The following is a 14378-nucleotide window of genomic DNA, read 5'->3' on the forward strand; positions in this document are numbered from 1 at the left end:
GATGGTGCTTCTCCGGGCTCCAGTGCCCGCAAGAGCACAGCTAGCTCAGCTACACCGCCTGCTCCGCCATCTTTAGACAGGAAGTTAGCCTGCATAGATGTTGATTTCGGCGAAGCAGTCTTCTTGGACGGCTTCGTGAAAAATGGAACACGTCTCAAAATGGCGGCCGGCAAGACGTCTAAGTAGACGTCTACTCGGGAGTATTGGAACGCTCCGTGGTTTTTGTAGTGTTAGTCACGTGAAATGGCCTTCATGGTGCCATTTTACTAGAGACCAAAGGGGTGGAGCATTTTTCAGCTATTTCTGCTAGCTTTTTCAAGCACTTTGCATTCGTTAAAAAGTAATTAGGCGTGAAAAAAAGTGTAGACCGACTTACTGGCACATTGTGGGCCGCATCACGCTCCGCCTAACGCGACGAAACGTTTAGGTATGAAGAGCAGTTATTGCAATAGTGGAAAGCACTATGCCATTCTCAAAAATCAATTTTCTTGCTAAACGTTCATTTTTCTTATTAATATCTGCAAACATTCAGGCACACGTTGGAGACAAATTTATGCTCCTATCGTAATTAATTTGGTAGTTACAGCGATTTTTTGTACCCTTACCCTAATGTGAAACCGAAAATAAATTGCATTATTTTTGATGTTATCAATGTTTCTTATGTATAAAAGGTATTCACTATATTTTTTTATTTTTTGATGTCTGCAAACATTACTAGCATTCGTAAGTTTGTTTTTAAAATTATTATTATTTTACACTTTTCAAAGAGGCCACGCGGGGATGCCTGTCACTCGAAGATGATTATGTGTGACTGCTGCGGTGCTTTGTTTAGACGCTGTTTTAGTGGCAAAGTAGCGTTTTGCACCTTTATCAGGTGCTGAGATACAGCATTCACAGTGCGTTCCACTAGTATGGCTAAGTTCCGAGACGCAAGTTTACTGGGAATTTTCACACGACGAAGCGTCCATCAGCCTCTAGACTCGGGTGTTTCAGCGAGCGCCAAAAAGCTTGAGAGCATCTCAAATACCTATGAAGCTCTGCTACCTGATTCTGCACTCCAAAGGAACTGGATTTTTGACATTGATATCGCTTCTTTTTTGTGTTTTCCTTGCTGGCATGCCCTGAATGCATGAATACAGCACTCACGCTCAAGGGCTCTCCGTGTGCGGTCGTGTGTGTGGACTGTGGCTTCGAGTATTCATTTGACACATCGAAAAGGATGGTGTGTGCAAATTAGAACAATGTTCGACTGTTGTACGCAGTGCGCCAGTTAGAGAAAAGGCATGCAGGTGCGCCACCAGCTGTGAGGTGATGAACATGCCCCCCCCCCCTTCCCCCCCCCCCCCCCCCCATTGCGTCATTCTGCCGACGCAGAATATCGTCTCGGCTTTCAGCAGCGGCTGGAAAAGTAGCATCGGGGTTGGTGGTTAAAGCTGCTGCAGAATTTCGTAGTGTGGTGGGGAGCGATGAGTGCGGTCTTTCAGGTGATGGAACATGGCAGAAGTGGGGGCATTTTTTCTTTGCATCAGTGTGTGTCTGTGATATCTGTTGACACAAGAAAAGTTATTTATTGATGTTGGGGTACTTTCCAGCACATGCAAGGCTTGCAAATCTAAAGGCAACTTGAGCCCAATAAGCGTTTCATTCCAGGAGTGGAAAAGAAGTCATAATTCCTGCCAAGCAAACTGTAAAGATAGTGCAAGTGGTATGGAGACGGTTTGCTTGTGTGGAATATTTGAGAGGTCACAGGCAACGAGAGGATTCAAGTACTTGGACTACTACAGTGATGGTGATTCCAAGAGCTATGGCACTGTAAGGGCATATATGGAGATAGCAGGGTCAGGAAACTTGAATGCATTAGGCATGTCCAGAATCGTGTTAGCTGCTGCCTGAGAAAACTCAAGAAAGCTGTGTGTCGACTTGGTGTTAAAGGAAAGACAACTGATGCCCATATTGACCGCCTGCAAAACTGCTGTGGTACTGTCATAAGAGCTATCATAGGAAACCTTCTGGCAATAAAACAAGTCAGCCTCTTTCACTGCAGCTCCACTGACGAGCAGCCAAGGCACGGCCTGTTCCTGCCTGGACTGAACAGCTGGCGTGGGTACAAAAGGGTTGAAGCACTTGGCCAAGGGAAGTGTGTGCACAAAGGAGGTCTTCCGAATGCCGTGCTGAACAGAGTGGAAGCTGTCTACAGTAATCTGTGTTCCAATGAACTTCCATCAAAGTGTTTGCATGGCAAAACACAAAATGCAAATGAGTGTTTCAATGAGCTTATATTGTGGCAGTGGGCCTCAAGGAGGTGTGTAAGTCATACCTACAGTGCTGTTTGCCTTGTGTGATGCTGTGGCATACTTTCATAATAGCATAAGCACGCTGGATGTCCCAAGAAAGGCTGGCATTGAACGAGGATACTGCACGACAAGAGCTTGCATTGCAAGAGACCACCAGTGAATGCAGAAGGCTCTACTGATATCAAGTGAAAAGACAATATAGGCTACAAAGCAAAAATGGGCATTCACATGAACAAAATGAGACTCTACTGCATTCCAAAAGGGCACAGCTATGAGCCTGGTGGATTTTAGACCTGCATATATATATTTTTTTCACATCTTTCAAACGTTCTGAAGTCTTTGCATTTTTCCCAAAAGATTTTGCACCACCTCATCTTACAGAAACTGTGATAACTTTTTCTGTATGGATATTTTGAAATGAACTTTTTCTGACTAATTCCCCGTATACAGATATATGCAATAAATAAAATAAAATTTGAATCTATGGACGATTATTTAAATTACTGCTGTTTTGAAATAAATGTGGAAATGAATTTTTTTTCACTTTGTTCAGTTTTTCAAAAATTGCTTTCTCAGTATTGATTGCATTACATTTAGGTCACACATTCAGCTACCAAATGCTAAAGCTTTTCAGTTCAGCATTCCAGTAACTTATCGTTGCTAGCGCGACTAGCAATTTTAACATATTTGTAGAGAAATTAACTCCCAAAAATTGAATTAAACCAATTTTTGTACATCAAATAGTTGGATAAGTTGAATAAAATGTGGTTAATAAAAATATGGTTACTACTGTCCTAGCTGCTGATTTTAAAAACATTTTTCAGTGTGGCCTCGCACCTTGAGCTTTGATAGCTTGTGTTGGCTGCAGCGCAAGATATAAGTATAAAGTAACAACAGTAATGAAATAACAATGTGAATACCGACCACAGTGACTGGCATTTTAAACCAACTGCGTCCATTTGAGTCAGAAACCTGATAGGTGTGCATTCAGATTTGTCTCTACTACTTCCAATATATTTTTCTTTTTAGGTAGGATAACGTTTCCGTGAAGTGAGCGCGAACACAGAACACAAAAATACAGGCAGCGGTGATCATGGCTCCAATTTGTAGTCAACAGCAATTTCTAGCTTTAAATGCAGTAAGGCAACATGAAATATCAAATGATTGAAAAATGTGGAATTCTTAAATTATATCTCACTTACATTCCCAGGACGTCACAAGTAATATCTACAAGGAGTCTAGATTAAGGCAGATATAATGTCATGGGTGCGTCTCCAGCTTTTCCGCGAAAAAAGGTTGCTAAGTAAGACGTCTCAGAGATTTTACCTCGGTACATAGATGTCCAGGCTTAATCCGTACATCCCTGAGAGGTTTGTGGTTTGCTAGGGGTCATGACAGCGCTCGGCACATTTCTAAACTTCACAAAATCCAGAACCGGAATACTCCGTGCATTTCTGTGTAAGGATCGGCTCGTGTTTCGTTTTTGTTTACGGACGCCGTAGTTGAAAGCTTCGGACAATTTCGGATAGCTTTTGGACGGTAAACTCCATAAAACCAAACCGTGGCCGCCGCGGCGGCTCAGTGGTTATGGCGCTCGGCTGCTTACCCAAAAGACATGCCTTCCATCCCTGCGAAGGTGGTCGAACTTCACAGGAAGCGAAATTCAGAGGGCCGTGTAGTGTGCGATGTCAGTGCGCACTACAGAGCCCCATGTGGTCGAAATTTCCAGAGCCCTTCACTATGGCGTCCCTCATGGCCTGAGTCGGTTTGTAACGTTAACCCCCCATAAACCCTAACCCAAACCTAATCTGCTTTGTGTTTCTGTACTTAGGTTCCACAGGCCAGCGCCCAACCACACAAGCCCAATGTCAACTGAGTGGACTTTCCATCACTTCCCAGGCCAGACCACTTATTGTGCGTGTAGCTCTGCTCCGATGTGTGAGCCAACGTCTTATAGTGTGTATGTACGCGTACCATGTAAGAGGCGACATCTTATAATGTATGTGTTGGCCATGTGTGAGTTCATGTATCATCGTGTGTTTGTGCCTTAGGTTCGTGTACCTGAAAATGTCACCAGTGATGCAGTGATACTAAGTGAATATCCAATGTTTCAATTTCTAGCACGTTCTTGTCTTTTTGTTTGCCCGATGTATTGTGTAAACGTAAAAAGGGCTACATAATTCCAAAATAGTGATTTAATGATTTTTTATGGTGGGTGGTGTTTTCTGTTTCATTAATTTATTATAAGCTGTTGTGATGATGAGGATGATGAATTGTCATGGCGCAAGGGCATGTGTGGCCAAAAGAGCGTCATGACACAAGGCTTTTTTTTTCTTTTCCTCAAGGTGGGGTCAAAAAATTCCTGTGGTTTTTTCTGCGCCCTGCAAGCTAAAAAGCCTTTGTCCAAAGGTGAATGAGGAAAAAGCCAGAAAGGAATGCGAAGCGAGGCATGAACACCGATATGTTGGCTGCAAGGTGGCAATTGTCTATCAGATTCCGCTTTCATGTGGCAAAGTCTTATTGGCCAGTCTGGACGAAGCTCGAACAAGCGCCTGCGCGAGCATGAAAAATGCCTTGACAATGGGAGCGGAACAAATATGGTAGTTCACTGCAAATCATGCAAATGCTCACCAATTTTAAACAAGACAGAGGTCATTGGCCGAAGCAAAGACGCGCTAACGCGAGAACTGATGGAGGCGTTCCATATCAAAAAGAAAGGGCCGGACTGCGTCAGCAGCCCTTCGGTGAAGATGTACTCTATCGAGTATAACTTTTTAGATAGCCTGATCTGATGCAAGCGTGTGGATTTTTTGCGTGTCATTCGCATGAATGTTCTCGTGATTATGTTCTTGAAGGAGAAGGGAAATGTACAAATGTGTGCTATCGAATCTTGAATAAACCAGTTGAGAGTAGCGCTTGTCCCGTTCGTCTTCTGTCTCTTGTCTGTTTTTGTCGCGCTCGGGATGAGCTTTTGATATACTGCACATTGATACAGAGCCAGCCAGACAAATCATGATATCCACTAGACAGGTGAGATGTCCACAGATTTTTGTTGTCTACTGGGACAGTGCCACCATATCCCACACACACATCGTGTTTGCTAATTCAGTGGCATGTTAAAAACATCTGTATTTTATCCTGGATGCAAACATCAGCACAGCATAGTCCAGCACTCAGTTTGCAGTGTCTAGATCCGTTGTGAATTTTCTGGCTAATACGGCCGCAGTCACGAATGCATTACAGATGCTCCATCCGTTTTAGATGCAACAGAACAAACGTTCGATTTATTATGGAGGGTTCGTCCGTAGCACTTAGGGAATTTGTTTGCTGTTTACTGGCCCGAAAGAGCAGGTTCGATCCCGGCGCCGGCGGTCGCATTTGGGTGTAGGCAAAATGCTAGAGGCCCGTGTACTGTGCGATATCAGTGCACGTTAAAGAACCCCAAGTGGTCGAAATTATCTGTAGCCGTCCACTACGACATCCCTCTGTGGCTGTCCGTAGATTGATTTAGACCTTTTCTTTACCTCTGTCTTGTTGGATTGGTGTTATGTCGTGCCATGCTGCCACTGTGGCACTTATGTAACCATGTGTAAAGACTTCTGTGTAGCAAAAGATAGAACTGTTAATTGCTGTGTACCGTACGCGAAGGTCACAAGGGCGCCTCAGGCGTCATAGAAACTTTTTTTGTGTTAAGTACTCGTATTCTGATCAATAAAATTCTTCTTCTACTTCATACCTTGTGTCACGACGCCACTAGCATAGGTCGTAAAAAGTGTGACGAGTGCCGCCGAAGGGGAGCATTGGAAAGCGCCGACAAAAGTGGAAACGGCGCCGCATGCAAGTGTCGTGTTTCTCAGCCTAAGCGAGTGAGGAATGGTTTCTTTTCTGATGTCGCTTCGAAACACGAGACGACGACAGAACGGCTCGGGTGGACTGGCGCTGTGCTTGTTTTCGTTCTTGCTAGTTAGCCAGAGCGGCTAACAGTGGCGCGTGTGTCTTAAATTCTGTTTCTTCTCGTTGTAGCGTCCTCGAGTTAGCCACGGCGGCTTACAGTGAGGCATGTGTTTGATATTGTGTACTTGTCTTTTGCATTGTGACATCTTACGCCTGAGCGATGGCGGGAAAGTCATCTATAGGCTAAAGAGTAAGTTTTGGCATGAGGATTGTCTATTGGCTGAGGATGGAGTTTTTGGCGGGAATGTAACGAGATGGGTGCGCGCGAAGGAGAGCGCCGGAGGTTGGGTGTGTGGCAGCCGGACAGATCGGTCGTGTGCGGCCGGTGGTGGTCCCGAGGCCGAGAGCATGGACTTGGCGACGCGAGTTATAGAGCGGCGGCCGGACGGGTTGGCCGTGTGGTGGCCAGCGGTGGTCCAGAGTCGTGGAAGTTTTAGATTTTACATTTACTTAAAGCGGAGAGGCCGAAACCTTTCGGCATATGTAATGCAGTTGTGTAGATATTGTAATAAATAACTTCTTGAGAAAAGCCTTTCAAGTGCCTCACTATCCGTTGACCTGCACTCCTGCCTGAACTCACCTGTCGCAAAGTACGCCCTCAGGGTCACTCACGAGACGCCCTCTACCACTCCACCTCAACATCAAGACAACAACGGCGAGAGAGGGAAAAAGTCGTGACTGGCGCAGTCAACAGGATTCTAGACAAGGGACCGCTGCTTTGCGACAGGAATGAGGAAGACTGAGGGAACGCAGGTCGAGAAGACATCGAGCTGGTCACCTTACAAGGAATGTTTGCCCCTGGGGGGCGAAGAGGGGCGGAAAACTGGACCTGAAGAAAGACGAACGACGGCACAAGAGACAGCAGACGGTTCTTCAACTATCATCACCGATCATCGCAGCTTCGACACCAGTGTAGGTGGGGAGAGGAATCGTGGACACCGAGTCCGCAAACACTTCCCCACAGTGTGGACACTCACCCGTAAAGGCCGAATTGAAATGCTTAACACTGCCGGGAACAGTACCGTGTTGGTGTGGAGGCGAAGAAGCGAACGCTCCTCTGCCCTCTTGAGGCCTTTACAGGGGGGTGGGTATCGGCGGTGAGCGGTTTGATACAGGAGAGAGATCTCCCGAAAAGTAATAGCCGGATTAAAATCAGTAGCCGGATCAGGCGGCGAGAGAGGCGATGCCCGGTGGTAAGCGCGCGGGCGGTAGCGTCCGCTACCTTATTTCCCTCTATCCCCGCATGTGCTGGGACCACGGATTCTTACACCGTGGCTGGGACCCAGATGATGGTGCGGTACTCACATCTGTACAAAATTTGGAAGGCACGATCTGGAATTTGGACCTGTTAAAAATTGCGCAAGCTCCCCTTGACTCGGTGATAATGACTCGGGACCCTGGATCCGCGGCTGCAAGTGCGATAGCAACTTCCTCCGCGAATGTAATGTCGGGGGCACGGAACGTGAGGCCCTGAACTGGGTTGTTTTGGTGGACAACGGCAGCCGTGTACCAACCCTCATGGTGTGGACCGGCTGCGTCCATGTAAAATACCCCTGGTCGAGCAACGTACTGCTCTGAAATGGCCTCCGCTCGCGCGAGGCGGCGGCCATCATGGGCATCCTGTGTCATGTTATTGGGGAGGGGGCGAACCTGCAGTGCGAAGCGCCAGGCCTCGGGCATGGATACCCGCTGCTCCTATTGGGGTGTGTAACTGATGTGGAGGCGGGTCAGAAGGCGGCTACCTGCACGTGTTTTGCTTAACCTCAAGTATTGATTGCTGAGATAAGCCTCGCGCAGCTCCTCAAAAGTGCTCGTCATCCCCAGGCCGAGGAGACGTTGGTTGGATGTTGCAGCTGGAAGGTCGAGAGCTCTCTTATAGATTTTGCGGAGAATCACTTCAAGAGCGTTCTCATCGCATTTGCGCAGGTGGAGTAATGGTGCCGAATACAGGATTCGGCTAGTTACGAACTCATTGGCCTGCCGCAGGGCATCTTTGCATCGCAACGCCCTCGTTTGTTTGATACCCGGCGGACCATGCGGCCCACCTGATGCCCCACCTTGCGGAGCTTCTTCAGCGTGGTGACAATCTTGCGGTTCCTTTGTATGTAGAGGCCCAATACTCTGATGAATGTTCAGGTATCGGGCCACTAAGCAGGGAGAGGGCAATTTTGGTCGAGATCGAGGCGCTGCCCTTGGAGCTTGATCTTGAAGGTCGTTCCTTGGCCCACGAGGATCCCGATGCTTTTGTGGTTGTGCGTTCGAAACGTCTGCATCTTGCGTCTCCCGTTCTGTGGTCGCCTCCACATATGATGCAGACTGGGGTGCAGACTTGCTCTGATGGATGGTCAACACCGCACCACTGACAATGATCTTGGACTGGCATTGGGCACACGTCACGCCTGTGTCCAACTGTGCGACAGTTCGTGCATGGGACTTTCGGACGGAAGGGGTAAACCGCACGTAGGAATCCGAAGTACCTGATGGATTGTGGCAGCCTGTCCACCGCAAAGCGGATTAGAAGAGATGTTGACGTCTTTCCTAAAGAGCGTGCCTGCACTATGGGGAGGAGTGGATTTGCTCTTCTCAGTTCTTCAAAGATTTCCGTTGGAGACTCATTCCCGTAGGCCTTGTATATGACTCCCTGGATTCGAGTGTCAGAGGGGGGGGGGGCTGCAATGTAGGTTGACACTGCCACCTTGAGTCCCTGCACAGTGATGGATTTTAGGTTGACGCATTGAAGAGCGCGTTCCTTGCTGGGTGTCGCCATTGTAAGAATGTTTTTCACTGGGTTATTGCACACTAGGTCCTCTTCGGCAGCCGCGACTGGTACCGCGCTGCTGTTCAGTATGGCTGCTCTAGCTCCCGCTTTCAGAATGCCGTGACATCAAAACCGCCGCCTGTCGGCCTAAAGACAATCTTGTAGTCGTCGCGCGACAAGGGAGGTAAAGGTCGTGAATTTTTGTAGCGAGGTGGAGCAGGAGGCAATTTCTCTTGTTTTTAGCTGAACCACACTCCGCGTCTCCGGCTTGGCGTGTTGGTATTGCTGTGCTGGCTGCCTGAGTTGAATTCGTTATGGGGGATTGATTTTCTTTTCGGGAATGTCGAACTTTCACTGTGAGGACATGTTTCCAGTCGGGAGTTTGAACCTCGTGTGGTGCAATGGGCTCACCTTGCACGGCGTACTTCATGGCGAGAGATGTGGCAGATGCGGGCCAAGCCGCCGCTATTGCTGCGGCGTTCGGCTGAATGCGGCCACCGGCCACGTTTGGTCTCGAACTTGCCGCAATGGTGGTGAAGGTGACAAATACGGTGTCCAACGATGCGGAACAATCTTCTGGAAGTCTCGTTGTGCTCGAAGTAAGTGCGAAGTAAGTGGCAAAAACTTTTTCCGTGTAAAACACGGAGCCCATTCGGCAAGCGTCCGCTCGGGCCCGTTGGCCCCCTGGCGGGAAAACCCTCTGTTTGGGGGAATCAGTCATCTCGGCACGAGTGAATTCGGGCGCTGATATCACAGTGGTTAGGAAGTCACTGCTGCCGCAGGGACGGGTAGATCCACGAGGCAAAGTAGCACTGAAGGGAGCCTTCAGACATCAGGTTGAGGCTGAGCTGGCGTATGTGACACTAAAAATTCATTGGAGGGGCCCACATGTTGCCATCTTGTGCGCAGTGACACAGGAATTGGCGAGCGAAACTCACTGCTTGTTATCGGTGAGTGACTATAATAAACTGGTCAAGCACAAAGAAAACGAACAGATTGAGGACCACTGCAATTTGGGGAACCCACATGCTACTGTGGCGGCGGTTGTTGCACAGCCAAATGAAAACGAACAGCTGGGAGAAGCAACGTGATTGAGCTTTAGGGCAGTACAGCTGAAGGGTGAAAGCTTAAAACTTCATGGCAACAGGCGAAGGCGGGCACCTTGGTATGAAGGTAACCGAAGGCCTGCTATATCATTCAGACAAGATAGACGGGAGGATGGTAAAACAGCTGATTCTGCGGAAATGCTAGAGGCAGGCGGTGTTACAGGTAGCCCATCACAGAAAAGTTGATGGGCACTTGCGGCAAAGAAAACAAGGCAGTGCATAAAGAAATCATTCTTTTGGCCGAACATGAACACCGAGATCCTTAGGTATGGTCGGGCATGCCCACAGTGTCAAAAGAATGCCATACAAAGGAAGAGCGAAACAAAACTGCGCGAAGACGACGGGACAAAAGAAAGGCACGAATACTTCGATACAAAGGAAGTCGGACAGGGTACCGATAACACCCCTGACAAGATCAGCAAGGCCATTTCAGGTGGTATACTGATGGACTGTGTAGCGCCGATAGATCCCCAGTCGTCAAAAGGCCACAAGTATGCTCTTCGTTTGATGGACGTATGCTCTCGTTGGCCAGAGGTAGTCTGTTTGAAATCTTTGACAGCCCGAGCAGTGTGCGACGCTCTTGTGGAAATATTCTCTAGGCCTGGGAGCTGGAAATGGTTTGCTCAGACCAGGGGACAAACTTACGGCAAAGGTAACCAGGAGCTGTTGGCCCGTATCGGGGCTTCGCCTTGGTTTTCAACCCCGAGTCATCCGGAAAGCAATGGCTTAGTTGAAAGATGGAATGGGACATTCAAAATAATGATGCGGCATGTGATTGGAGAACACGGACGGGGGTGGGACCGATTGGTTCCGTGCCTTTTGTGGGCATATCGCGAAGTGCCTAATGAAACAACCGGAGTGTCGCCATTTGACCTCCTTTATGAGCGCACTGCTAAAGGACCATTAGCAATATTAGAGAGGTCTTGGACCGTAAACTGTACCCTTTCGATTACACTGAATGAGTTGGCAGAAAAGTATTTACTGGAACTACGTCAGCGGCTGGCTGCCATGTCTGAGGTGGTGGGGCATAATGCTCCCGATAACCAAAGAGCATACGCGACACGGTACAATCGAGAGCAAGGCCGAAGAATTTTAATTGTGACCATCTTGTTCTAGTCAGAAATGGCGATACGTCTAAATGGCAGTACGCCTGGAGGGGGGCCGGTAAAGGTAGTTGAGAGGAAGCGAGAGGATAGCTACGTGGTGCAGATGGAGGATGGATCCCGAAAGTGGATACATGCAAATAATTTGTAACCGTTTACGGTCGAAGTAAGGTCAGTCGTAGCCGTATCTGAGGATGAAGAGTTCGGAAAGGTGGAGGAAGTACCGGTAGTATCTGTGCGCATGAGCGAAGCAGAGCTAAGAGACCCCCATATCCAGGAAGTTGTCCGTCGGCACAGTGAGGTGTTTTTAGGAGAACCGGAGAAAAGTAGGGCAGGCAAACACACGATCCGCATAATGCCCAACGCACGTCCTGCTCCTCGTCACCAGTACAGGGTCCCGGTAAAGATGAGAGTCGAGGTTGAGAGACAAGTACAGGAACTAGCGGCTGAGGGAATGATCTATCCCAGCGCATCTCCTTACGCCCACCCTGTGGTGTGTGTGGCGAAAAGCGACGGGAGTGTGAGGCTTTGCGTTGATTACAGATTCCTCAACTCCATAACGGAGGTAGGCGCCTTTCCGATGAAAAAGGTAGACGACCTCCTGGCGATGGTGGCAAAAGTGCGCTGCATAACGATTCTGGATTTGACACGCGGGTATTGGCAGATTCGGCTTATGGGGTTTATTCTTGTAATAACGCTCAAAGGGCTAGAAGCAGTTGTCGCTTTCTAGCACCAGCGTGCCAGCCCTAGCAGTCAGAGCTGTGACCCCCAACCCGCGGTGCGGTGAGTCGCAACCACGGCGGGTTCGGGCCAGAGGGGACAAACACGAGTATTCTACTCGGATGAGCGTTTATTGCTCCCGAGAAATGCAATGCAGCAGCAACAATACAACCGCCGTAACGAGGGAGAGTGTTCCGTTCGCGTACGGGGGTGAAAAACACAAAGGAAAGAACGCACGCAAAAATGTGGGGGAAGAAGGTTCCGCTCACCTCGCATGGTTTCTCGCTCACGGCCCGCGGCGGTCAAGTCGCGCGGTGGCCGGGCGATAAGGGCAGCGGTCTCCGTGGCAGATCTCTGATCCGTGCGTGTGCACGGCTCCCGCCAGAAGACAAGCGAGCCTCGGAAGAAACGCGCCTTTTCCCGGGATGTGGAGAGGAGGTCTCTCCGTTGTAAGAGGGGAAAGAGGGAATGTCCCCGCGGCGGCGTCGCGGCGGGGCGAGAAAGGAAGCGGAGGCGGCATGAGTGCCCTCCCTCGCAAACCTCCCGAACGGCGCGCGCATAACATCGCGTGCTAATTACGCGCGGCCGGTACGATGGGGTAGGGGATTCATGTGTATCCCCACAGGCTAGACGAGCAGAGCCAAAGACTAACCGCATACGCGACCGACAGTAGACAGTACGCCTGGACGGTGATGCCGTATGAACTAATAAATTCCGCGACCACTTTCCAGAGAATTAGGAATGATATTCTTTTTGAGCATAGCGCATATGCCTGCGCTTACATCGACGACATCGTAGTTTTTTTCTGAAACCATAAGCGAGCATGTCCAACATCTCGATGCGGTGTTGGAGATACTCAAATCTGTGGGGCTCAAGGTAAATGATGAAAAATGTTAATTTGCACAGGGAAGCGTAAAGTACCTGGGGCACATAGTCGGTTCTGGAACTTGTCCCGATCTTGAGAGGGTGCGAGCAATAGAGGCAATGCAACCACCACGAACAAAGGTGGAACTCAGAAGCGTTTTAGGGGTAATGAACTATTACCACAACTACATAAAAGATTACTCGCGGGTAGTACTGCCCCTCACAAACTTAACGAAGGGCCGTCGAAACGGCCCGATAAGCTGGCAGAGTGAACAAGAGCAAGCATTCCAAGAGGGGAAGAGTGCGCTGGAAAGTCTAGCTGTTCTATGCCCGCCAGTTGTGTCCAAGCCTTTTATTCTATCAGCCGACACGTCCCAGGAGGCAATCGGAGCATGTCTGGTGCAGAATGCAGACGGAAGAGAATATCGAATTGCATTCTTGAGCAAAAAGTTCAGCGAATCTCAACTAATCGACGATTGAAAAAGAAGCGTTCGCTGTGGTATGGGCATTGGATCAGGTGAGCACATGGGTACTAGGACCGGAAGCGCATGTCAGGACGGATCACAACCCTCTGCAGTATGTGGCCGCTGCGGCATCGAGCAGTGCACGGCTTACGAGGTTGGCGTTGTTGCTACAGAAGTACAACATCACGGTCCAGCATATAGAAGGGGGCCACAGCGTGCTTGCGGACGCGCTTTCCCGCATTCAAACGTAACATAAAAAAGGAGAGAAAGAACCCCTGAGCACAGAGCATGAGAGCAGCGATGTTCGAGGCTCGCCTTGTTTGACTGTTGTTCTTTCCTTATTTGCGTGCTTGCTTTTTGTATAATTTACCCTCACTTTAAACATGCAGTCCTGTGGCGTATGGTGTGTTGTGTAGAAGCGTACTGTTGCGTTACCGAGGTAATGACGACCCTTGTTAACAGCACACACACATTTATTGCACTGCCGTAGCTCCAACCACACTGCGGCCACCGGGAAACTGCCCGGGCTCGTTAGCCACTCCGTGCGTTCACCCCAGTCCCCACACGGGGTGGTGGCGCCATCTCTCGCTCCCGCACTCAACCACTATACACGACACCTCTCGTTCTTGAGAAGCCCACAGGCTAAGGTGTCGTGGTGGCTTTACAGTCCTTCCGTAGCGAGTTGTCTGCCTGGCCTCTTCGTAGCTTGTTGGGCGAGTTGAGCAAGAAGCAGGGTCAGGGTTCCCTTGGGGTGCTGCTTGCAAATGCGCTTCTGCGCGGCGTACATTTCCTACAGCTGTCTGCACAATAAAAGATCTGGGTGCATCTTCTGGTCCGACAATGGTTCCTTGACGCTTGGCTCCGTGCCTGATGAAAACCATTGTGCCTGGCTGGAAAGGTGCTCTTTCTCTGTGACGTGACGTGAGTTATAATTTGCTGCGTCTCTTTTCTTGATGACTGTTTCGTTGCTGGTACTCCGTCCTGTACTGCCACTCTGGTGCAAGTGCTTGGGGCAGTGTAGGAACAGTTGTTCTCAGTTTGCGGCCCATGAAGAGTTCAGCTGGTGAGTATCCCTCCGGTCCTGTTGTTGCTTTATGAGCAAGAAGGCCTTCAGC

The 14378-nt window shown here is 49.1% G+C and overlaps 1 pseudogene; it reads left to right on the forward strand.

The window, feature by feature from the left end:
• Nucleotides 1-911: 911 nt before the first annotated feature.
• Nucleotides 912-4170, forward strand: LOC149338315 (uncharacterized; annotated as a pseudogene).
• The last annotated feature ends 10208 nt before the right edge of the window (nucleotides 4171-14378 follow it).

Source organism: Amblyomma mixtum, chromosome 6 (assembly GCF_055824585.1).
Source record: "Amblyomma mixtum isolate Tamu chromosome 6, ASM5582458v1, whole genome shotgun sequence".
In the NCBI taxonomy this organism is placed as follows: Eukaryota; Metazoa; Arthropoda; class Arachnida; order Ixodida; family Ixodidae; genus Amblyomma; species Amblyomma mixtum.